The sequence below is a fragment of the Podarcis liolepis genome, assembly GCF_965112155.1.
Source record: "Podarcis liolepis genome assembly, chromosome: 12".
In the NCBI taxonomy this organism is placed as follows: domain Eukaryota; kingdom Metazoa; phylum Chordata; class Lepidosauria; order Squamata; family Lacertidae; genus Podarcis; species Podarcis liolepis.
Genome location: NC_139563.1, coordinates 5,049,307 through 5,074,427, shown reverse-complemented (window position 1 = coordinate 5,074,427; position 25,121 = coordinate 5,049,307). Strand labels below are relative to the sequence as shown.

The 25,121-nt window shown below is 48.7% G+C and overlaps 4 long non-coding RNA genes across 5 annotated transcripts in view; 1 reads left to right on the top strand and 3 right to left on the bottom strand.

The window, feature by feature from the left end:
• Positions 1 to 25,121, bottom strand: part of LOC310689526 — a 326,670-nt gene that overhangs the window by 294,444 nt on the left and 7,105 nt on the right. The window lies entirely within an intron of this gene.
• Positions 6,037 to 8,221, bottom strand: LOC310689569. The gene is made up of 2 exons (XR_014517509.1): positions 7,981 to 8,221; positions 6,037 to 6,364 (listed from the first exon to the last, which is right to left on the bottom strand). It is a non-coding gene; the product is annotated as an uncharacterized lncRNA (long non-coding RNA).
• Positions 11,131 to 16,924, bottom strand: LOC310689575. The gene is made up of 2 exons (XR_014517516.1): positions 16,215 to 16,924; positions 11,131 to 11,492 (listed from the first exon to the last, which is right to left on the bottom strand). It is a non-coding gene; the product is annotated as an uncharacterized lncRNA (long non-coding RNA).
• LOC310689554 lies at positions 18,976 to 23,738 on the top strand. Of its 2 annotated transcripts, XR_014517483.1 has the most exons (3): positions 18,976 to 19,014; positions 21,496 to 21,693; positions 23,056 to 23,738. It is a non-coding gene; the product is annotated as an uncharacterized lncRNA (long non-coding RNA). The 2 variants fall into 2 exon arrangements; XR_014517484.1 differs by lacking the exon at positions 18,976 to 19,014 and having other exon boundaries at positions 20,835 to 21,693.

Sequence of the window (25,121 nt, the reverse complement as noted above, 5' to 3'; positions counted from 1 at the left end):
ATGAGACTCTCCGGTTGTATCGACTTCCATCGCCAGGAAAGTGATATGTGAAGCTCAGATCTGGCAAAAGGCTTTGCGGAATTTGATATCATCCTGGCAAATATATCGCCTCCATCCTGGCAGAACTTTAGATGTGGATTCATTTGGGACTGTGAGCTGCGGCAAACAGCCATGGCGGAATGAAAAGAAGAAAAAGTTTTGCTTTGTTCGTTTTTATTCTTCTCCTGTGAAAATCAGTAAATGGCATGTTTCTTTAAAAAATAAATAAATGAAGTGGGAAAGTTGACCCAACGACTTAAATCAGCGAAAGGCAAGGCTAAAATATTTGCTTGGCCTGTACAGTGCTCTCAACACTCTGGAAGCCTAGGAATGCTTAGGCTGCATCTTATGGGAATGCAGGTGGCCCTGTGAGATGATGATGATGATGATGATGATGATGATGATGATAATGATGATAATGATAATGATAATGATAATGATGATAATGATAATGATAATGATAATGATAATGATAATGATAATGATAATGATAATGATAATGATAATGATAATAATTTATTGATACCCTGCTATAGCTATAGCTTAGGGCCACATTCTCTTGGGGGCCCCAAAAATTTAAAGGGAAAAAAACCTGGATGTACATTTCCAAAATATAAAGCAAATAAAATAAAACCTACATACAGCAACAGTGTTTTGTGTTGTGTAAGGAATGGGCCCCGCCTGCTAGCCTGATCCTTCAAATATCACTGGTTTGCTCATTTCTATATACAGTGGTACCTCAGGTTAAGAACTTTATTCGTTTTGGAGGTCCGTTCTTAACCTGAAACTGTTCTTAACCTGAGGTACCACTTTAGCTATAGGGGCCTCCCGTCGCCGCTGCGCCGCCACCACCCAATTTCTGTTCTTATCCTGAAGCAAAGTTCTTAACTCGAGGTACTATTTCCGGGTTAGCGGAGTCTGCAACCTGAAGCGTCTGTAACCTGAAGCGTCTGTAACCTGAGGTACCACTGTATAGGGTGCCTACATTCTACATGGACTGGTTGTAACAATTGCTTTGCTAAAATACATATTTTTGTTATGTGCAAATGGCTTGAGATACTTATTTGGTCCAAAAATTACTATATAGAATATAAAAGGTAAAGGTAAAGGGACCCCTGACCATTAGGTCCAGTAGTGACCGACTCTGGGGTTGCTGCACTCATCTCGCTTTATTAGCCGAGGGAGCTGGCGTACAGCTTCTGGGTCATGTGGCCAGCAAGACTAAGCCGCTTCTGGCGAACCAGAGCAGCGCACAGAAACGCCATTTACGTCCTGCCGAAGCATTACCTCTTTATCTACTTGCACTTTGACGTGCTTTTGAACTGCTAGGTTGGCAGGAGCAGGGACCGAGCAATGGGAGCTCACCTAGTCACGGGGATTCGAACCGCCGACCTTCTGATCGGCAAGTCCTAGGCTCTGTGGTTTAACCCACAGCGCCACCCGCGTCCCATATAGCATATATTCAACACAAAAAACAGCGACAATTTGTTGTTGACAAAGGACAGCTGGACATCTCAAGGGCCCCATCACCTTCAGTAGCTGAGGGCCGCATCAAACCGAAATCCGGCCCTGGCCATGAATGACTGACTTATTTGGAACCAAGCTTGTAGAAGCTATGAGAGGAGCAAGGAGACACTGTCTTAGGGTTACATGTTCTGCACAGCCTCCCTTGAAGACTACTGTGTACCAGCGGGGGGGTGCAGGGGGGGCCGGCCGCACCGGGTGCAACATCTGGGGGTTAGGGGCGCAAATCCACGGGTTAGGGGGTGGAAATTACTTGCCTTGCCCCGGGTGCTGGCAACCCACGCTACGCCACTGCTGTGTACTATTTCTCGAAGACAGCAGCCCCCCCCCCCAATAAATAACCTCACATGCACACACACAGTTTGCAAGGCTATCGATTGTTTAATTAGCCAAAGGTCTGGGAAAAGAGGGGTGTTCTTGGCTGGCGGCTAAAACAAGCCTTTGTTTCCCCCGAAAGACAACAGCACAGGGACGTTGTGGCGTCATCGGGTTCTTGCAAAGCTGGTTCCACCTGTTTGTGAATTTCCCAGAAGACCACCGGGCGACAGGGGTGCTTTGATGCTGTTAACGCTTCCTTTTCAGATCGCCTCGAGACTTTTAGCGGCCTCTCAAGGCGCCGAAGCATCCTGGACGAATTGTGACAATCCTCCGGCCGTTCACCCATCTGACGAAAGCGCAGGCAAACCATCTCCATCTACTGGACCTCCTTGCCCTCACTCTCTGCGGAAAAAAGGTCCATGGGAGAATGAGCATGGCAGAGTCAGGGGGTAGGAGTTGGGAGTTACCACTACCCCTATGTGGGACACGGGTGGCGCTGTGGTCTAAACCACTGAGCCTAGGGCTTGCCAATCGGAAGGTCGGTGGTTCGAATCCCTGCGACGGGTTGAGCTCCCGTTGCTCAGTCCCTGCTCCTGCCCACCTAGCAGTTCAAAAGCATGTCAAGTGCAAGTAGATAAATAGGTACCACTCCAGCGGGAAGGTAAATGGCATTTCTGTGCGCTGCTCTGGTTCGCCAGAAGCGGCTTAGTCCTGCTGGCCACATGGCCCGGAAGCTGTCTGCGGACAAACTCCAGCTCCCTCGGACTATAGAGCGAGATGAGCGCGCAACCCCAGAGTCGTCTGCGACTGGACCTTATGGTCAGGGGCACCTTTACCTTTACTACCCCTCCTATACCCACAACCAAACACACACACAAAAATTCTGAGCATATTATTATACTGAAGGAGCGTCTCCACCCCCATCGTTCTGCCCGCACACTGAGGTCCAGCACCGAGGGCATTCTGGTGGTTCCCTCACTGCGAGAAGCCAAGTTACAGGGAACCAGGCACAGGGCCTTCTCAGTAGTGGCACCCGCCCTGTGGAACGCCCTCCCACCAGATGTCAAAGAGAACAACAACTACCAGACTTTTAGAAGAGATCTGAAGGCAGCCCTGTTTAGGGAAGCTTTTAATGTTTGATGCATTACTGTATTTTAATATTTTGTTGGAAGCCGCCCAGAGTAGCTAGGGAAGCCCAGCCAGATGGGCGGGTATTATTATTATTATTATTATTATTATTATTATTATTATTCCTTCAGGTATACTGGGCCGAGGCCATTTAGGGCTTTAAAAGTCAGCACCAACACTTTGAATTGTGCTCAGAAACGTACTGGGAGCCAATGTAGGTCTTTCAAGACTGGTGTTATGTGGTCTCGGCCACCGCTCCCAGTCCCCAGTCTGGCTGCCGCATTCTGGATTAGTTGTAGTTTCCGGGTCACCTTAAAATGCGTAGAGCGCATTGCAGTAGTCCAAGAGGGAGATAACCAGAACATGCACCACTCTGGTGAGATGGACCTTTTCTGCAAGAGGTCCTTGTACAATATCTCAGCACCCACCTGTATCTCCTGGTTGCCTGCATCCTCGGGGCCTCCATCTCCTTCCCTCAAGATGGAGCTTCTTGGAGCTGAGTCTTCCTGTAGGGCTACAGCCCCCCACACCACCAAGCCCACCAGCAGCACCAGCAGCCAGAAGCTGCGCAACTTGTTGGGTCTGGATTTGGGCATGGCGACCTAGAGAGAATGAGAAGACGGGGAGAAGTTTCAGGGCTGTCACCTATCCTCAGGTTGGAAGGAAGTCCTGCTCCAGGGTGGAGAGGAACATCATGAAACCACCTCTTCAGCCGTTGGAACCTCAGAGTTTCCCCATCACATGAACGTTGTGGGCTGACAGTTGGGTTGGGGCCTTGATGGGGGAATAAGGAATAAAAGACACTGCTGGCTTCAGAAGGACATAAAAACTGCTTTGCATCAAGTCAGACCACTGGTCTATCCATATTTTCTATCTCCGCATGTGTAACAACTCTAACTTTTTACTTTTTTATATATATACCTATGACTACAGCTTTTTAACAATATTTCCCCACCTCTCTCTCCTCCCCCTACTTCCCACCACTATCTGCCTTATCGCTTAAATATTCCTTCCAGATTTGTTCTAGAAGGAAGCGAGGTGAGGATATTTATAGCAAAGGTAACAAAAAAAATTGTTATTTAGGGGAATTGAATTTAATTCTAAATTATATTCCAGAAACGTGGGAGATTACAAGGGGTAAAAAATAATAATGGATGTACCGTGCTATATTAGAAGCAAAAAAACTTGTTTTGATGAATTGGAAGAGCTGCAAAAAGATTCCATTGAGCACATGGATTGATGATATGGGCAGATTAGCTACATACGAATGAATTGCATGTCGACGCAAATTAAGAATGGATAAATATGAAGAAATAACAACTCTATCTTTCAGCTAAACTTTGAAACTCCCTGCCACTTGAAATCTGGAAGGCGCCTTCACTATGCACTTTTTGGTGCCTGCTAAAAACATCCTTTAGACAAGCCTCTCTGGGTGTTTAGAAAGTTGATGGACGTTTTAATCTATTGTTATTTTTATTGTTGTTCATTTCTCCTTTGAATAATTTTATTGCTTTGTATCTTGCACACTACTTTGACGGTTGTGGGTTGTACAAGTGACAATAAAGTATTTCAATTTCAAATGTTGCCTTGCTACACTCTCACCCCAGCCAGTAAGAGACCAGGGAGGCAGTCAGTTCATACCTTTTATACATATCTTGGTAACAGCAATGATCACACTGTTAAGGCCTCAGATCGGTTGGCAAAGTTCAGTTCCTCCTCCTCCTCTTGTAAAAAAGAAGGATTCACAAACAAAAATTATTTTGAAGGGTATATCTCGATCTGAAGTGGCTACATGAGATTTCAGAACTAGGGGTTCCCTCTCTGGTGAGTCAGTGTGTTTGGCTGTTAACCAGACAGTTGGCGGTTTGAGCCCACCCAGGTTTGAGTCCTGCAACGCAGGGGGTTGGATTAGATGCCCTTGGGGTCCCTTCCAACTCCCCCATTCTATGAATCTATTATTTCTCTCTGTGTGTTCCCCCCACCCCCAGCTCCCATTTTAATTTATTTTACTTTATGGAAGATATTATTTTGAACTTACACTTCAGTGTTCTCCATCTTTTACTGCTGCTTTCTTTCCTTTCTTTTTCAATGTAATTATATTATTATTATTATTATTCTAACAAAGTAATAATCATAAATAGATGGGACATGGGTGGCGCTGTGGGTTAAACCACAGAGCCTAGGACTTGCCAATCAGAAGGTTGGCGCTACAAATCCCTGTGACAGTGTGAGCTCCCTTTGCTGGGTCCCTGCTCCTGCCAACTTAGCAGTTCGAAAGCACATCAAAGTGCAAGTAGATAAACAGGTACCACTCCGGCGGGAAGGGAAACGGTGTTTCCGTGCGCTGCTCTGGTTCGCCAGAAGCGGCTTAGTCCTGCTGGCCACATGACCCGGAAGCTGTACGCCAGCTCCCTTGGCCAATAATGCGAGATGAGCGCCGCAACCCCAGAGTCGTCCGCGACTGGACCTAATGGTCAGGGGTCCCTTTACCTTTACCTTAATAATCATAAATAAATCAATATAGCCTCAGAATCATTTCTCCTGCTTATTGCCCGTCTTACCTTAATGGCACATGCTCATTTATCATTAATAGCTATATCCCACACGTCTTTATGCCATTCTTCCATTTTATATTCTGCTTGCCCCGTCCACTTCCCGGCTATAAGAATACAGTCATACTTTGGGTTGAATATGCTTCATGTTGAGCATTTTCGAGTTGCACTCCACGGCAACCGGGAAGTAACGAAGCGCATTACTTCCAGGTTTCGCCGCTCGCGCATGCGCAGACGCTCAAAATGACGTCACACGCATGCGCAGAAGCGGCAAAAAGCGACACACGCATGCGCAGGCGTGCTGTCGCTAGTTACGTTTGCTTCTGGATGCGAACGGGGCTCCGGAACGGATCACGTTCGCATCCCGAGGTACCACTGTACTGCTGCTTTCTGCCTTCATCCTTGCGGGCTGTTTTTAAACCGCCCAGTTTACGAGGGTGTTTTGAAATTTCTTTTTGGACAAAATAAGGCCACCGACTTTTGCAAAAGCTTTATTGAGACATAAGAGCTGGAAGAGATGTGTGGAAACTCTCGAAGGGCCGACTCTTCGCTCGTTGAGACTTTACATCGGGATGGAATAGCCTCGGTTGTGTCTCCTGGACCAGTCCGTGATTCTTTGGAGACTGGAGAAGGACAGAGAGAAGAGGTTGGCTGAGGCTACGTTGCTAACAGCGAGATTTCTTGCAGCGACGTTTCCGTCGGTGACGATGAGGGATACCTGCTATTGCACTCCCGCACCCAGGCCTCCACCTCAGAACCCATCTGCCATTGACGCATACGCACTTGGAACAGCTCCACCTTGCCTGCAACAGAAAGAGCGGTGAGGATTTTAATAGCAAAAAATTGGAAAGGTGATGTAATCCGCAGAAAAACTGATTGGCAGGCAAAGAGGATAGGATATTCAGAACTTGCAAGGATGACTGGGAGAATAAGAGGCAATTCTAACCAGAAATTTAGTAAAGATTGGAGAATGTTCAAAGAATATCTTTAAAAGCACTGTAATGACACAAATCTCCTGACAGATTTGGATTGAATCTTGAAGTTTGAGGAAATTATGAAGTAAAAAATTTTCGTGGTAATTAACTGAAAAGAATAATAAATATGAAGTGTGTATAGACTTGTAAGGTATAAAAAGCACAATGAGGTGAATCGGAAGATAAAGGGTATGTAAGGTCAAATGAGGTGTGGTTAGTCAGTGTCTATGGTCTGTTTATGTTGTCTTTCGTGGGGGTTTTTTTACTTTCTATGTAAATAGTTTTGTAATAAAGAATCTTTTTAAAATAAAATACTGTATAGAAAACAGCAGCTAGGTGGGGCTCATTGAGACTCTGGCAGGACACAGACCCCTTGGACTAATAATAATAATAATTTATTATTTATTATTTATACCCCGCCCATCTGGCTGGGTCTCCCCAGCCACCCTGGGCGGCTTCCAACAAAGTATTAAAATACAGTGGTCTGTTAAACATTGAAAGCTTCCCTAAAGAGGGCTGCCTTCAGATGTCTTCTAAAAGTCTGGTAGTTGTTTTTCTCTTTGACATATGATGGGAGGGCGTTCCACAGGGCGGGCACCACCACCGAGAAGGCCCTCTGCCTGGTTCCCTGTAACCTGGCTTCTCGCAGGGAGGGAACCGCCAAAAGACCCTCGGAGCTGGACCTCAGTGTCCAGGCAGAACGATGGGAGTGGAGACGCTCCTTCAGGTATACTGGGCCGATGCCATTTAGGGCTTTCAAGGTCAGCACCAACACTTTGAAATGTGCTCGGAAACGTACTGGGAGCCAATGTTGATCTTTCAAGACGGGTGTTATATGGTCTCGGTGGTCGCTCCCAGTCACCAGTCTAGCTGCCACATTCTGGATTAGTTGTAGTTTCCGGGTTACCTTCAAAGGTAGCCCCACATAGAGCACATTGCAGTTGTCCAAGCGGGAGATAACCAGAGCCTAAGGCGAAACAGCTGCCTTGGCTGCCTTTAAGCCCCCAAGCTGTGCCCAAGTTTCTATTGCAAGGGTAAGATAAAGGTAAAGGGACCCCTGACCATTAGGTTCAGTCGTGACCGACTCTGGGGTTGCAGCGCTCATCTCGCTTTACTGGCCGAGGGAGCCGGCGTGCAACTTCCGGGTCATGCGGCCAGCATGACTAAGCCACTTCTGCCGAACCAGAGCAGTGCACAGAAATGCCCTTTACCTTCCCGCCAGAGCGGTACCTATTTATCTACTTGCACTCTGACGTGCTTTCGAACTGTTAGGTTGGCAGGAGCAGGGACTGAGCAATGGGAGCTCACCCCGTCATGGGGATTCGAACCACTGACCTTCTGATCGGCAAGTCCTAGGCTCTGTGGTTTAACCCACAGCACCACCCGCATGGCGGGTTGTAAAGGACCAAATCATCCGTGTGCCCCCACCAGCTCTCCATCCTCACCTGTATCTCCTGCTTGGCTGCATCCTTCGGGCCTTCATCGCCTTCCACCAAAATTGCCACTCTTGAATTTGCGTCTTCTGGTGGGGCGGCAGCCCCTCTCAGCACCAAGCCCACCACTAGCCCCAACAGCAGCCAGATGCACCGCATCACCCTCGAGGCGCTCCGAGGCGCCGCACGACTCTTCACGTCCGGATTTCGGGAGGGGAGAAGCTCCTGCTGATGGCGGAGGAGGTACGGGGACAGAATGAGCCCCCAGAAGGAGAGACTTGGAGGGGAATGCGTTCCGCAAGCGGGAAGGAAGTTTCCAAAGCAACCACTTGTGCTGGAAAGGGGAACTAAATTCAAGGACTAAGTTGGGTAAGAATCTAGCAGAAGAGGCATGGTACTAGTTTGTTATGGAAATGACAGGGGGGGCACATCTTTAAAGTTACCATGTTATAAAAGGTCCATGGATAATAATGGCTTGAAGGTCCCAGGCCCTAAGGAAGCCAGACTATCTTCCACCAGGGCCAGGGCCTTCTCAGTGGTGGCTCCGACCTGGTGGAATGCTCTGTCCCACTAGACTAGGGTCCCTGCAGGACTTGATCTCCTTCCGCAGGGCCTGTAAGACAGAGCTATTCTGCCTGGCCTTCAATTTGAATTAGCCTGATCCTCTATTCCCTTTTCCCTTTCCTCTTCTATGAAGAAACCCTTTCTGGGACCCACATTTAAATTCTTCCCTGGTCTTATCACTGGCTCTAGTAGGACCAACTTGGCCAGATAGCCCTGGTGATCATTTGATGTCTACTGACTTTGATGTCTACTGGTTTGTTTGTTTGCTTGCTTGCTTGTTTCCCCAAATGACCCCTGAATTTTTGAATTTTATTGATATTGATGATGCTGTTTTATGCTGTTTTAAAGTCGCATTTTAATCAGTGTTTTATATTTGCTGTTAGCCACCCTGAGCCCGTTTTTTAAACCAGGAAGGGCGGGGTATAAATAAAAATTTATTAGTTATTATTATTAAATATTATGCCTGAATGTATCCTTTCGACTTGACAGCTCAGGGAAGATACCTAGCTTTATAAATCCGTACAAAATCCAAACTTTAACCGAATCTCCTCATTCCTGTTAGGATATTTCCGTTCCACCTTAAAAGGGAGCAGGCTGTGAGTCACAGAGTCTGCGTATTTCCTGTTCACAGGATGTTTATGTTTCTATTGCTTTCGTTTCTCTCTCTGTCTGGAGACACTGACGCAGACAGTCATGTCTTTCTTTGTTCTGATCAACGCTGAATAAAACTTGTAAATAATGCTCTCCTGAGTGCGACTTCTGCTGTGAATTATCTGCTGATAGAGTGTGCGCGAGCTCTGGAATGTGGCAAGCTATTTTCTAGAAACTCATGTCGCTAATTGCTGATACTGCGTGCCTACGGGAGATCGATGGATCGTCCGGCAGACGGCTTGGGGCCATGATGGACTTTATCTCCCTGGCAGTATCCCAACAATTCCAATGCCATTTTAACCCTTAAAGAAAGGTGAATTTGGGCTCAACCTATCTCCGTGAACCAAGAAGCAGGAAATCACGTAGGCAGCAGGAACAGGGCATCCCGCCATAATTCCCCAAGCATGAGAACACATACAAGGCCCCCCATCCAGGAAGTGACCAGGGGGGCAACACTAGACATCCGCAGAGGCAGCTGAGCAGGTCAGGTGTTCTGAAAGCCCATCTCCAGACAAGTCCTGAGGGCAAGGAGATGTCAAGAGTTTTATTATTCTTTCAGTGATGGGTCCTTAAGAGGTGTTGGGAAAGGTGTCTAATAAAGTGACCTAATGTTGGACTTGTGTAACCCTTGTATACCCCTCCCCATTTGTGACATGCTAGTGACAAGCCACGCAGGTGGTGCTGTGGTCTAAACCACAAAGCCTAGGACTTGCCGATCAAAAGGTCGGTGGTTCGAATCCCCGCAATGACGGGGTGAGCTCCCGTTGCTCAGTCCCTGCTCCTGCCAACCTAGCAGTTCGAAAGCACGTCAAAGTGCAAGTAGATAAATAGGTACCGCTCCTGCGGGAACGTAAACGGCGTTTCCGTGTGCTGCTCTGGTTCGCCAGAAGCGGCTTAGTCATGCTGGCCACATGACCCGGAAGCTGTACGCAGGCTCCCTCGGCCAATAAAGCGAGATGAGCGCCGCAACCCCAGAGTCGGACACGACTGGACCTAATGGTCAGGGGTCCTTTACTTTTTTTTAGTGATGTAGTGATGATGTATCAATGATGCTGCTCGAATTGTATTCTGGGGGAAAGAGGGAGGTTTTAAAACAGGGTGTCGCCCAGTGTTCGGGGTTCTTACTCTAAGATTACCAGATGTCCCCGTTTCCCTGATTTACGAATCAGTCCCCATACAAAATCCATTGAAGTTGAAAAGTGTCCCTGGATTCATTGAAAAAAATATGATAACCTTATCTTACTCCTGTGGGGACCTGTTGCACAACAATAAAGATCATGGTCTACTGACTGCTGTTTTGCTCCAAATTGCTTGGCTGGAACTTCCCCTCAGGAACACGCCCGCCCTGGGCAGCGCGGGATATGCTCTGCCACTACTTAATGGCACATGTTAAGTAAAGATAAAGGGACCCCTGACCATTAGGTCCAGTCTTGACTGACTCTGGGGTTGCAGCGCTCATCTCGCTTTACTAGCCGAGAGAGCCGTTGTACAGCTTCCGGGTCATGTGGCCAGCAGGACTAAGCCGCTTCTGGTGAACCAGAGCAGCGCACGGAAACGCCGTTTACCTTCCCGCCGGAGTGGTACCTATTTATCTACTTGCACTTTGACGTGCTTTTGAACTGCTAGGTTGGCAGGAGCAGGGACCGAGCAATGGGAGCTCACCCCGTTGCGGGGATTCGAACCACCGACCTTCCGATCGGCAAGCCCTAGGCTCTGTGGTTTAACCCACAGCGCCACCCGCGTCCCTATGGCACATATTAATTTATCTTTAATAGCTATATCCCACACCTCTTTATGCAATTCTTCCAATTTATATTCCGCCTGCCCCTTCCACTTCCCAGCTATAAGAATACGGCTGCTTTCTGCCTTCATCCTTGCGAGCTGTTTTTAAGCTGCCCCGCTTACGAAGGTGTTTTTAAATTTATTTTCAGACAAAACAAGGCCACCGACTTTTGCAAATGCTTTATTGAGACATAAGAGCTGGAAGCACCGTGAGGAACCTCTGCAAGAGCTGACTCTTCGCTCGTTGAGACTTTGCATCTGGGTGGAATATCCTCGGTTGCATCTCCTGGACCAGTCCGTGCTTCTTTGGAGACTGGAGGGGGACAGAGAGAAGAGGGGCTGCCAAGGGTATGTTGCTAACAGGGAGTGTTCTTGCAGCGACCTTTCCGTGCCTCATGTTTAGGGATACCTCCTTTCCATGCGTCATGTTCAGGGATACCTCCTGCTATGGTACTGCCGCATCCAGGCCTCCAGGTCAGAACCCATGTCCCATTGACGCATACGCACTCGGAACAGATGCTCCTTGCCTGCAACAGAAAGAGCCAAGGTTGGCAATGAGGATAATAATAATAATAATAATAATAATAATAATAATAATAATAATTTATTATATATACCTCATCCATCTGGCTGAGTTTCCCCAGCCACTCTGGGCAGCTCCCAGTCGAATGTTAAAAACAATACAGCATTAAATATTAAAAACTTCCCTGAACTGGGCTGCCTTCAGATGTCTTTTGAAGAGAAGATAGGTGCTTCTTTCCTTGACATCTGAAGGGAGGGCGTTCCACAGGGCGCCACTACTGAGAAGGCCCTGTGCCTGGTTCCCTGTAACCTCACTTCTCGCAGGGAGGGAACCACCAGAAGGCCCACGGCGCTGGATCTCAGTGTCCGGGCTGAACGATGGGGGTAGAGACACTCCTTCAGGTATACTGGGCCTTTGAGGCCATTTAGGGCTTTAAAGGTCAGCACCAACACTTTGAATTGTGCTTGGAAATGTACTGGGAGCCAATGTAGGTCTTTCAGGACCGGTGTTATGTGGTCTTAGGGGCCGCTCCCAGTCACCAGTCTAGCTGCTGCATTCTGGATTAATTGCAGTTTCCGGGTCACCTTCAAAGGTAGCCCCACGTAGAGCGCATTGCAGTAGTCCAAGCGGGAGATAACCAGAGCATGCACCTCTGGCGAGACAGTCTGCGGGCAGGGAGGGTCTCATCCTGCGTACCAGATGGAGCTGGTAGACAGCTGCCCTGGACACAGAATTGACCTGCGCCTCCACGGACAGCTGTGAGTCCAGAATGACTCCCAGGCTGCGCACTCCCAGGATGGGGTGAAAACAGTGTGACCAGCAATGGGTGTGGGGTCTGAGCCCCCTAAGCAGGGCCACGACAGGTTCATTGAAGGATCCATTCAAGTTGGCACGCTCTCCTCCACAGGTGGTTTTTAACCAGAGGCTGGGTGGCTATTTTAGCCATCATTTTAGGGGGGTGAATCTTTGCAAATTTCTTCACTGAGTGGCCTTCAAAATGTGGGAGGTTTTTGGGTATGAGGAATTCAAATTTATTCTTATTTTTGTGACTGGGCAACATTTAGCTTGGCATCATCCTCAATTTATTTATACCGCACCCATCTGGCTGGGCTTCTAGCAAAATATTAAAATACAACAATTCATCAAATATTAAAAGCTTCCCTAAACAGGGCTGCCTTCAGATGTCTTCTAAAAGTCAGATACAGTGGTACCTCGGGTTACATACACTTCAGGTTACATACACTTCAGGTTACAGACTCCACTAACCCAGAAATAGTGCTTCAGGTTAAGAACTTTGCTTCAGGATAAGAACAGAAATCGGGCTCTGGCGGCGCAGCGGCAGCAGGAGGCCCCATTAGCTAAAGTGGTAAACTAGACGCACCTAGTCTTTGGAGGAGGAAAACAAGAAAAAAAATATTCTGAATCTCAGAAGCCAGAACAGCAAGAGGGATCGCTGCGCAGTGAAAGCAGCAATCCCTCTTGCTATTCTGGCTTCTGGGATAGCTGCGCAGCCTGCATTCGTCCCATAAGACGCACACACATTTCCCCTTACTTTTTAGGAGGGAAAAGAGCAAAAAATACAGTACTTAACCCGAGGTACCACTGTAGTTGTTTATTTCCTTGACATCTGGTGGGAGGGCGTTCCACAGGGCGGGCGCCACCACCGAGAAGGCCCTCTGCCTGGTTCCCTGTAACCTCACTTCTCGGAGGGAGGTAAACGCTAGAAGGCCCTCGGAGCTGGACCTCAGTGTCCGGGCTGAACGATGGGGGTGGAGACGCTCCTGCCTTCTAAATTTGATGGAGAAGCATATTAACTGCTTTCAGAAAACCAAAGAACTTTAATGTTGCCTTCTTGAAATGTCAGTCAGGCAGTTCTAAACAATAATAGTGGCAATCAATAATAATAATATGATTGCAAGTATTTGGCAATCACGTTTAGCGATTTCTGTTCAGGTTTACACACATTGTGTTTGCCCAGCAAGACCAAATCATTATCTGGAATAGGCAAGACGAACTGTTTCAAAAGGACTGGAGCAAATTTATATTCTTTATGAAAGAAAATGGTAAACATTTGAAAATGTTTGTAGGTTTGAACTGAAACGCTTTGTAATGTGAAAATAAGGAACTGGTTTATGTATAAGGAGGTAATTATTATAAAAAAGCAGAAGTTTTAAGGTAAAAAAGTGGTTGTAGAAATGCGAGAATTTAGTAAAAGATGTTTGGAAGTCAGAAAGAAGGAGGGAAGGAAGTCGATGCTCTGTTTGAACAATGCTTTAAGTTATAGATCTGTGTAATGAGATGTAAATTGTCAGAGCTGCTCTCAGATCCTAGCTCACAGAGGATCACGCTAGCCAGCGTTCACTTTATAAAAGTCTTTATTTAGTTACAGTTTCCATTTCCAAGCTGCTGCGTGCAACTCTACGTCTTATAAGCTAGACCGGCGAAGCTCCGTCTGAGTCTCCGCCCCCTGTACACCAACGTAATACCCTAGCCTTACTCCACCTTTTCCGCCTGACTGTTCTTCTCTGGGTCCCTCTGCCCCCCGAGGTCTTTTCCTTCCGGGATTCTTCTGACGCTGACCCCCCTGACCCTCCTGTCTCCTTGCGCCGGGCTTTAGGACCTGGCTCCCTTTCCGGGCTGCTTACTGCGCCACCTTCCTGTGCATTTGAACTTGGCGCGCGCCCAACCTTCCACTTTCCGTCTGACCGTTTCTTCGCTCCCCGATGGAGGTGTGGCCACTCCTGACTCGTGCCCTCCCTCCTGTTGTGAGCTGCCAGCGCTTGATACCTGGCCCCCTTCCTCTCCCCTGCTCTCTGTTGGTGACGCTGGTCCCGATTTCCAACTGCTCCCCTCTGAGCCCCCTCTGGCCCTTTCTTCCTGGGGTGTCCCCCTAGGCTCCCCCCTCGCCCTGGCCACTGGTGCTCCTTTCTGTGAATCTTCTGATTCACTGGAAAGACTCGGAGATCTCGGGTCGTCATCATCACTCATCTTTTCCTCTGCCTCCTCCCCCTCGCTCTCTGTTTCCTCCCTTGCCCTTGCCTCTGCTCCTGAACCCCTGACATAAATAAATATGGAAACTTAATAAAATAAGGCAGCCCTGACAGCGGCAATCAATAATAATAATATGATTGCAAGTGCTTGGCAATCACGTTTAGTGATTTCTGTTCCGGTTTACACACATTGTGCTTGCCCAGCAAGACCAAATCACGTTCCTTTCACCAAAATACCTTTTGTATTCCCAAGCCGGGATAGAACTTTTTGGCACCTCTCGTTTTGGGAAGCTAAAAGCTGAAAAATTTGACATGACCTATGAGACGGCCGGGGATTCTTTAGCTGCGATTCTTGCATTGTGGGGACTTGGGCTAGTTGCAGGGCCCGTCCACACATGAGGCAAGGCGAAGTAACTGCCTCAGGCAGCAGAATCCACAGCGGCACAAGATACAGCCTTCAAGGAATTCATCACTTGGTGCAGGAGCCACCGGCAGTGGCGTAGCAAGGTGAGGTGGTACCCGGTGCAAAAAAAATGGGGAAAAAATTGTCACACACCCCCATTGAAATTCCCCCTTCCTCCCTCCAACTCCCCCATCAAAGAAAGCCTTGCAGGCAGCTATCTGATGTATTTCCCGCCTTCTCCCCCTCTCTCCCTCCATCAGATAGCTGCCTGCAAGGCTTTCTTTGAGGTGTTATATGGTCTCGGCGGCCACAACCCTATCTCAGGAAGTTTTGGGGTCCGAATGTAGCTCTCCTAATCCACAGGGGCTGTGATGGCCTGGGAATCGGATTTAGAAGCTGAACCTGAGGAATCCCAGCCTGCACAGGAGTCTCCGCCTCCAGAACCAGTTGAGCCGGGGCTGGGGCTTGAACCTGAAGGGTCCTCACCTGTGCTGGATCCTCAGGTGCAGGCACCAGCTGAGTCTGCTCTGGCTCCAGAGGTGATGGAGGACCCATTGCCTGCAGGTACTCCTCTCCCAGCCCTGTCAGGGGAAGCTGAGGTTGCCTCTGGGTCCGGTAATCCTCCAGCCTCTCCTGAGCTGCAGAGGCTCAGGGCAGAGAGGCGGAGGGAACTAAGTTCTCACAGGAGGAGTGCTCACCTCCAGGCCAGGAGAGGCAAGTCACCTGTGGACTGGGGCCGCCCTATGCCTCAGAGGAGATAAAGGCCAGCCTGCCCAGTCCCAGGTTGCGGGAGCAACATCGTTGGTTACCTGTTCCTGCCGGCACCCTGTCCGGCTTTCTGCCAGAGTTCCTGACCACGCCCGACTCCCTGCCTTGGACCCCGCTTTAGACTCGGACTGGACACAGACCACGCTGCACGGTAAAACCCCCCTCCCCCCGGAACCAGCACAGGGGCAGAAGATACAGCCTTCAAGGAATTCATCACTTGGTGCAGGAGCCGCCGGCAGTGGCGTAGCAAGGTGAGGTGGTACCCGGTGCAAAAAAAAAAAAATTGTCAACCCCCCGCATTGAAATTCCCCCTTCTTCCCTCCAAATCCCCCCCCCATCAGAGAAAGCCTTGCAGGCAGCTATCTGATGTATTTCCCGCCTTCTCCCCCTCTCTCCCTCTATCAGATAGCTGCCTGCGCAGCTTTCTTTGAGGGGGTGGAGGGAGGAAGGGGGAGAAGGCAGGATATACACCAGATAGCTGCCTGTAGGGCAATCAGCACGCATCTTGCAGGGGGTTGGACTAGATGACCCTCGGGTCCCTTCTGTTATGCACTGAAGTTCTAACCCTGGGCCAGCAGGGGGGTACTGTAGATAGTTTTCACTCAGGTCCACATATGCAAATAAGGAATAAGGAGTGACGTTCAGTGATTGGATAGTTACAGAAAGTGGTTACTGTTGCGTTGTAGTGGAGCCCTATATAAGCAGGCTGGCTGAACCCTTCAGTTCAGTTCTGTCCTGGCCTGTGAATAAACAAGAGCTGTCTGAAGAATTGCTGTGTCGTTTGATATGTTCACCCACAACTTAAAACCTTCCAATTATACGATTCTATGATTCTACAATAGCTGGCATATGTGAACAAGCCACAGTTTCCTCAATCCAGGTGTAAGGTTTTATTTTTTTTATCATCATCATCCTCAAGCCTTTATTGGCATCACTTACAAACATCCAGAATAAATAGGCCAGTGCGATCTCATTGCCATTTCAACAATACGGTATTTTTTAATTTAATTTAATTTTATCTATTTCATAGGATTGATATACTGCTTAGGGGTAAACCCTCAAAGCAGCTTACGAAATGAGCATAAAAAAAATATTATAAAGTAAAAACCCAGCTGTTTAAAACATCCAGAGAAATAGTTGAAATCAACGATAAGCTGAAAACCGATTAAAACACAGGCTAGCCTTCTACATATCCTTGTGGGCTCGCCCGGGAATATAGTGTTTTTAACATGTGCTTTTGATGCTTTTGAATTCTGGTGCTGGAGGAGACTCTTGAGAGTCCCATGGACTGCAAGAAGATCAAACCTCTCCATTCTGTAGGAAATCAGCCCTGAGTGCTCACTGGAAGGACAGATCCTGAAGCTGAGGCTCCAATCCTTTGGCCACCTCATGAGAAGAGAAGACTCCCTGGAAAAGACCCTGATGTTGGGAAAGATGGAGGGCACAAGGAGAAGGGGACGACAGAGGACGAGATGGTTGGACAGTGTTCTCGAAGCTACCAGCATGAGTTTGACCAAACTGTGGGAGGCAGTGGAAGACAGGAGTTCCTGGTATGCTCTGGTCCAGGGGGTCACGAAGAGTTGGGCACGACTAAACGACTAAACAGCAACAACAGGTGCAGAAAGAGAACAGTGAAGACACCTTTCTGATTTCAACAGGCAGGGAGTTCTGAAGTGTGGGTGCGGCCAAACAAAAAGATTCTTAGAAATGCGGAATGAACATTATGTGGCTCTTGCAACAGTGCCAGGAATCTTAGAGGAAATTCCCAGGTGAATCATCCAGCGATACAACTCCGCGAGGGAATTGCCCAACACCCTTGCTGGTTGCAGAGACCAGGAAGGATAGCAGGAGAATCGGAAGCTGCCTTAATATACAGAGTCAGTTATACTAATGTAAAAATCTCTATACAAAGCTTAAAAGATATGCATTAAACATTTGCCCCTTTTTTAAAAATTCAAAGACCTTGGTTGGTTGGTTTTTTTGCAGGATTACAAGGAAGCACAAATGAGAACTCTTTGGGTTCGGTCAGCCAACCAGCTACAAATCCACCTAACAGTTACCTTGTCCCTTCCAACTTGACTGGAGTCAGTGCTGGGTTACCCAAAAGGCAGGCTGACATAAGAGGAGCCTGCAGGATCAGGCCCATGGACCTGATCCTGGGCCTTTCTCCGTGTGTGGCAGAGCCTTCCGGGTCTGCAATGATTTCCTTTTCACCTGTGGAGTTGTACCACTCTATGATTCATTCACCTGGGAACTTCCTCCAGGATTCCTGGCACTACGGAATTCACATTGTCCCAGGTGCCGCCTAATATTCATTCTGCATTTGGAAAGGATCAATATTTACCTTAGTGTGGCCGCACCCAGACATTTCCTGCCGATTGACATCAGTCTGGCACCTTCACTAGATTCTTTTCAGCGCCTGTTTAAAACATTTTTTTGTCTGGACAGGCCTACCCTAGATCAGTGTTTCCCAACCACTGTTCCGTGGCACACTAGTGTGCCGCGAGATGTTGCCTGGTGTGCCGCGGGAAAAATTAAAAAATTCGAAAGTTTTTTTTAAAAAAAGTCAAATTTTCGATTGGGGCGCCGTCACTAGATACCTAGACAGAGGGCCTTCTCGGTAATGGCACCCACCCTGTGGAACACCCTCCCTTCAGATATGAAGTAAATAAGCAGTTATGCTATCTTTAAAAGACATCTGAAGGCAGCCCTGTTTAGGGAAGTTTTTAATATTTAATGCTGTACTGTTTTTAACATTTGATTGGGAGCCGCCCAGAGTGGCTGGGGAGTCTCAGACAGATGGGCGGGGTATAAATAAATTATTATTATTATTATTATTATTATTATTATTATTATTATTATTTAGAATATTTAGCTTACTGTTTATTTTAATCATTCCCCAAAGATTTTAAGCAGCTGCTTTTCACTGTTCTTATCGGAAATTTTGTAGTTTCCTCCTTTTCATAAACCACTTTGGGTTTTTAATTTTTTAAAAGTAATTACAATCAGGTGGTGTGTAAATTTTTCGGACTAAATAAATAAATGACATATCGATCGACGGAATTTCCACCGGAGTTTGATCTTCGGTAATTAATGCCAGTTGCCACAAAAGGGACATTTGCCCAAATCCTTCAGCTTATTCAGCCATCTAATCTTTCCCGTTCTTAATCCTTTCAGTTTTGCACCAGAGATGCGGAACGGAACCCGTTTGGTGGGCTGGATTATTATCTCCCCGCCCTCCCCCCAAGATGGGCAGGTGGGCGGGGCCACACACCTGCCAATCACCTGACATCACAATGCCGCCAGGTCACCCGCGTCTCCCTGCACTGCAGATCAGCTGACGTTTGTGTCTGCCGGAGTACTGGGTGAGTCCCATGGGCCCAGCTGTGATCTTCCCTGCCCCACACGTGACATCAGGGGCAGGGCAAGTTAGTGTGGCTTGGCCAAATGGCCTCAGGAGCCCAATGGACCTATTTAAGTTTATGGGGTGGAGGATCCCCATACAGAAAGGTGCCAGGGCCAAGCTCTGCTTGATGCTGTGACCCCCCTCTCCCAGAATCATAGAACTGGGACCACAAGGCTCAGTTACTCCAACTTCCTGCAATTCAGGAATCCTTTGCTCCTGACTTGCCTTCTTTCTTCGGCGATCCCTCGTAGCCAGTAAGATTGTCTTCCGTAAACACGTTTTTAACAGTGAGTCCGTAAGTGACTGTGAAGGCCAATTCTGGATCCACACGTCATTCCACAGTGGGGTCACTGGTTTCTGGGCAGGAGTTGATCATGGTGTGGATTTGCCAAGCGTGCCTTCCTCTTAGCACGTTTCTCCCTTGCGTCCTGAGTTCGAGTGTCTTCAAAGCCCATGACACCTTTGGTAAAGGCTGTTCTCCAACTGGAGCGCTCGCAGGCCAGTGTTTCCCAGTTGTTGGTGTTTATACTATATCTTTTAAGATTTGCCTTGAGAGAGTCTTTAAACCTCTTTTGTTGACCACCAGCATTACGCTTTCCATTTTTAAGTTCGGAATAGAGTACAGTGGTACCTCTGGTTACGTACTTAATTCGTTCCAGAGGTCCGTTCTTAACCTGAAACTGTTCTTAACCTGAAGCACCACTTTAGCTAATGGGGCCTCCCACTGCCGCCGTGCGATTTCTGTTCTCATCCTGAAGCAAAGTTCTTAACCCAAGGTACTATTTCTGGGTTAGTGGAGTCTGTAACCTGAAGCGTATGTAACCCGAGGTACCACTGTAGTTGCTTTGGAAGACGATAATCAGGCATCAGCACAGCATAGAACCTGTAATGGTCTTTGGAAGGAAACTGACCATTGGAAGATGCTCCCAAGGGTACGGATAATTGGTCCTACTGCTCAGATTAATACAACTGCCAATACTAAATCATCCCGTATTACTTTTGTCATACAGTAAGCCCGCAATTTATGCAAAGGTTTGTTTCCCCAAAAAAACCTTGAAGTCAGAAAGACCAAAAACGGAGCCATTTTCTAAAAAAGTAAAAAAAAACACCAGCAAATTGTTGTTGTTATTGAATTTATATACCGTATTTTTTGCTCTATTGGGCGCACTGGACCATAGGAGGGGGAGAATGGGGGGGTTCTTGTTCTCCCCCTCAAAAACAAGGTACGTTCAAGGTGCGTTCAAGAGCAGGCCTTGCTGCTGCCCCCCGAGCTTGTGGGGCTGGCGGTGGAGGGAAGCGCTGCTTTCCCTTACTGCCAGCCTCAAAGATCCCTGAAGCCTTTGGAGCGCAGCTGCACTCCAAAGTCTTGAGGCTTCGGGGACATCTTTTGTAGCCTCCGCAGGGCGGTGGGGTGCCTTCATCCCACCGCCCTGCGGAGGCTTTGCGCAGCCCTCCCGAAGCTGGAACAGCGAGATAGAGGGCTGCGCAGCACCCCGTCTCGCTGTTTTGGCTTTGGGGACAGCAGGCTGCTATCCGCAAGCCTTGGGAGCCCGGCGGGAACTCCCGCCGGGCTCCGCAGGCTTGCAGAGAGCTGCCCGAAGCCCGGGTGCACAGCGCCACGCTCCCCGGGCTTCGGGCTGCAGGCAGCTGTCCGCAAGCTTGCAGAGCCGAGCGGGAGTTCCCGCCGGGCTCCGCAGGCTTGCGGACAGCTTCCTGAAGCCTGGAATGCGAGAGGGGTCGGTGCACACTGACCCCTCTCGCTCTCCAGGCTTCAGTGAAAGCCTGCATTCACTCCATAGGACGCACATACTTCCCCCCTTCATTTTTGGAGGGGAAAAAGTGCGTCCTATAGAGCGAAAAATACGGTACCACCCTATACCTGGGGGTCTCAGGGCAGTTCACAGAGTAAAATCAAGATATAAAACCACAAAAGACCTAACAAGAATAAAAACAACAACCGAATAGCCCCCCTCCCCCCCAAAAAAAACACATTTTAAAAGGGCATAGGGTGTAAGTTGGGTCAACCAAAGGCCTGGTTAAAAAGGAAGGTTTTTGCTTGGTGCCTAAAGATGTATAATGAAGCCACCAGGCAAACTTCCCTGGGGAGAGCATTCCATAGACAGGGGGCCACTGCAGAAAAGGCCCTGTTCTCGTGTTGCCACCTTCCGGACCTCTTGAGGAGGAGGAGGCACACGAAGGAGGGCCTCAGAAGATGATCTCAGGGTCCAGGGTGGTTCATATGGGGAGAGGTGTTGGGGTCTTGAGCCATTTAAGGCTTTATAGGTTGCGGGCTTTCTGTACTCCTCCCCAACTTAGTTACTGCCTTTCCCCCCCTTTCCAGGTCCCCTAGGCAAGGGTGATGTTTCGGGGAACTTCCTTGGTCCTTAAACCCCTGTCCCTGGTTTTCATTCTCTCCCTGCAATTCCTCCTCCACCAACAGGAGCTTCTCCCCTCCCCAAATCCGGACGCGAAGAGTTGCACGGTGCCTCGGAGCGCCTCGAGGGCGATGCGGTGCTTCTGGCTGCTGGCGTTAGTGGTGGGCTTGGTGCTGAGAGGGGCTGCCACCCCACCAGAAGACACAAATTCAACAGGGGCAGGCGATGGAGGCCCCAAGGATGCAGCCAAGCAGGAGGCACAGGTGAGGGCACAGAGCAGATGAGCAGGCTCTCTGGGGCACCAAGTTGTTCGAAATAGAAACTTGGACCTGCTTCTGAACCAAGCACGGGGCAGCCCCAAGTACAGCGCATTGCAGTAATCTTGTTGGCATCTGTCTGTCTTGAGGGAGGGGAGGAGTCCTTCACTAGTACTCAGCATCCTAAGGCACTTGCCAGGACACCCACACCTGCCCTGGGACCCCTTCCTTCCCCCCTCCACCTCTGGCTTGGCATCCTGAGCAGGCAGGTAAGCCATTCTAATTATTTCCCACAATGCCCGTGACTTAGCATCAGTGTGGCGCATTGCCGGAAACCGAAAGCAGGGCTAGGCTTAGCTTCTTAGTTCTGCCGCTGCAACCAGAGAACCACATCCGGGGGCCACTAACAGAGGACAAATGGCCCTCCTCGAACCTGACCTTCATTGGGGACTCGGAAATCCCACCCCTTGACTGACCACCTGGCCTCTTCCCATTCTCTTTTTCTCCATATTTTTATTAAATCTCCAGAAATATTCCAAACTCTCTCTCTCTCTCTCTCTGTTGTGTGTGTGTGTGTTATTGACTTCCCACCCCTCCTTTCCTAATGCTTGTTTTTTTACTCCTTTTTGCTGTTTTACAACACGTTTTAATTTTCTAAACCCCACTGTCATTAATTCTTTCAATAATCCACTGCTTATATTTCAATATAAGCGGGCAGAGGGCCTTCTCAGTAGTGGCTCCCGCCCTGAGGAACACCCTCCCATAAGATGTCAAGGAAATAAACCACTATCTGACTTTTAGAAGACATCTGAAGGCAGCTCTGTTTTGGGAAGTTTTTTTATTTTTGATGTTTTATTGTATTTTTAATATTCTGTTGGGACCCACCCAGAGTGGCTGCGGAAACCCAGCCAGCTGGGCGGGGTATAAATAATAAATATTATTATTATTATTATTATTATTATTATTATTATTATTATTATTTCCTGCCAGCGACTTCATGTATGAATGATAATTTGATAGATAATCCACCCGTAGTCTCCATTCTCCCTTAAACACTTTGCCATTACGTCCCCTTCATTTTTGCAGTCCATCCCACCCACCATTTCAACATAGCCCAACAGTTTCCTAAAGCATTCCTCCTCAGTTGGTCCTTACCCTTCCGTGCATATAAAGTTCTAGCTCAGGAATAGGCAAACTCGGCCCTCCAGCTTTTTTTGGGACTACAACTCCCATCATCCCTGTTAGCTAGGGATGATGGGAGTTGTAGTCCCAAAACAGCTGGAGGGCCGAGTTTGCCTACGCCTGTTCCAGCTGCTGTTGGCGGCCTCTTCGCGTTCTCACCGCCTCCCGCGGATCTTTCCGTTGCAGGAAGCGAAGGTGATCCACGGCATGTGCTACGTGGCCAGGTGCGTCAAAGGGCACTGGGACGTCAGGTGGAAGTCCGGGTGCAGGACCAGTTTGATCCATCCCCATCGCCTTCACCCGCCAAGAGGCGCTTGCAACCATCATGGCAGCTAGCAAGGCATCCTTTGTAGCCTCTCTTCTCTCCCCCAAACCAGCCTTCTAAGACGCGCACAAACCGGTCCGGGAAATGTTAACGAGAGCGGCCAATCTTGGCGCAAAGGCGCAGCAGCACCAGAACGTTGCTTCTCCATCTATTGGAGAGGTTCGCCACGACGCTTCCTTATAAAACTTGCCAAGCACACTTTGCACAGATGTTGCCTCCCACGGAATCAGACCATCGGTCCACAAAGTTCAACGCTTTCTACACGGACGGGCCGTTTCTCAGAGGGCTGGAGGGGAGCCCAGCATCAAACCCACCCAGGATTGAGTTAAGCATCTTCCAGCTTCAGCTACGAGGGGACCTGCCTGCTGTCAATACCCAGCAGCTGTTTCCCCCAGCAGCAACAGAAGGAGCACGAGCGACGCTATTCCACATTTTTCGTTCATTTTTGCCTTGGTATTCCTGTTTTGTGTCTGCTTAGGTTTCGTTTAGACGTACGTGTGCCTTGTTACTTTTCTGCGTTAATAAACCCTCCCCTGTAAGAGTGCTTGCTGCCTTTGGATCCTTAAAAGAACCAGGCAAAAAATAAGAACAACACCTGGGGAGGGCAACCAGCAAATCCCTGCATTCCCAAAGGTTGGTTCAGCCTTCCTACTGAAGTGGGATTTCTGTTGGGGTCATTATCTGGGAGGCCATTGCCACAAGAATGTGGACCGCCACAAAACTGGTGAGAAACAGCTTAGCAGGAACCGAGTCGCTGAAACAACTCCAGGTAAGGCGCGAGGAGGGCTCTTCACGTACAGTAAGAAAATAGGACTGAGTAAGGGTTTTCAAGGGATGCGGGTGGCGCTGTGGGTTAAACCACAGAGCCTAGGACTTGCCGATCAGAAGGTCGGCAGTTCGAATCCCCGCAACGGGGTGAGCTCCCGTTGCTTGGTCCCTGCTCCTGCCAACCTAGCAGTTCAAAAGCACGTCAGAGTGCAAGTAGATAAATAGGTACCGCTCTGGTGGGAAGGTAAACGGCGTTTCCGTGCATTGCTCTGGTTCACCAGAAGCGGCTTAGTCATGCTGGCCACATGACCTGGAAGCTGTACACCGGCTCCCTCGGCCAGTAAAGCGAGATTCTCGCCGCAACCCCAGAGTCAGCCACGAATGGACCTAATGGTCAGGGGTCCCTTTACCTTTAAGGGTTTTCAAGGGCTGTGGCTGCATGAGAGATAGCGCCAAGTACAGGAGTTCCCCTCTCTCTTCTGGTGGCTCACCGATAAGAATTAACAAGCATCTGGTAGATTTATAGTCCTTTTATTGCATTATGTTACAAGCAGAAACAGGCACCCCTGGAGATCAGTTGCCTACGCTGACTCCTGCCCACTTCCGCAGCAAGAAGCGTGCCAACGACAAGTCCCTTCCCCCCACATCTCCTTTGTTCTCTGACACGCTCGAACCTCAGAGTTTGTGGGGAGGGAGGGGCCCCCCCTACTCTCTATTGATGTATCGCCCAGCTGCTCCCTCCCTTCTGGTTGCTTAGCTACTATCTCGTAGCTGGGTAGCTCCGCCCTCAACTGTGCAGCTTCTGTGTCTGCCTGCCTCTCTGCTTCTGGATAAGCTAGAAGCAGGGCTTGGGGACTCCAGCCTATGGAATTGTATCAATCCTTCTGTTAATAGTGTTTTATCATGGCGCGGCAGTTCGTCTTCCTATTGATCAGTGGCGCGTGCATTTTAACATCCCATGACAGGCGGCACACCCCACCTCCGCCCTGTGCGCCACAATTTAATTCTGCAGTTCAGCAATGCAGAAGAGACGGCTTTCACCACTCACCGGTTATTGCTTCATGACACAGAGGGAATCGGGCCAAGCGAGTTGTTCCATCATCCGTGCAATTAGCAAAAAAATTCTTTTCTAATTAGGGCAATGAGGGGGAGGATTTAC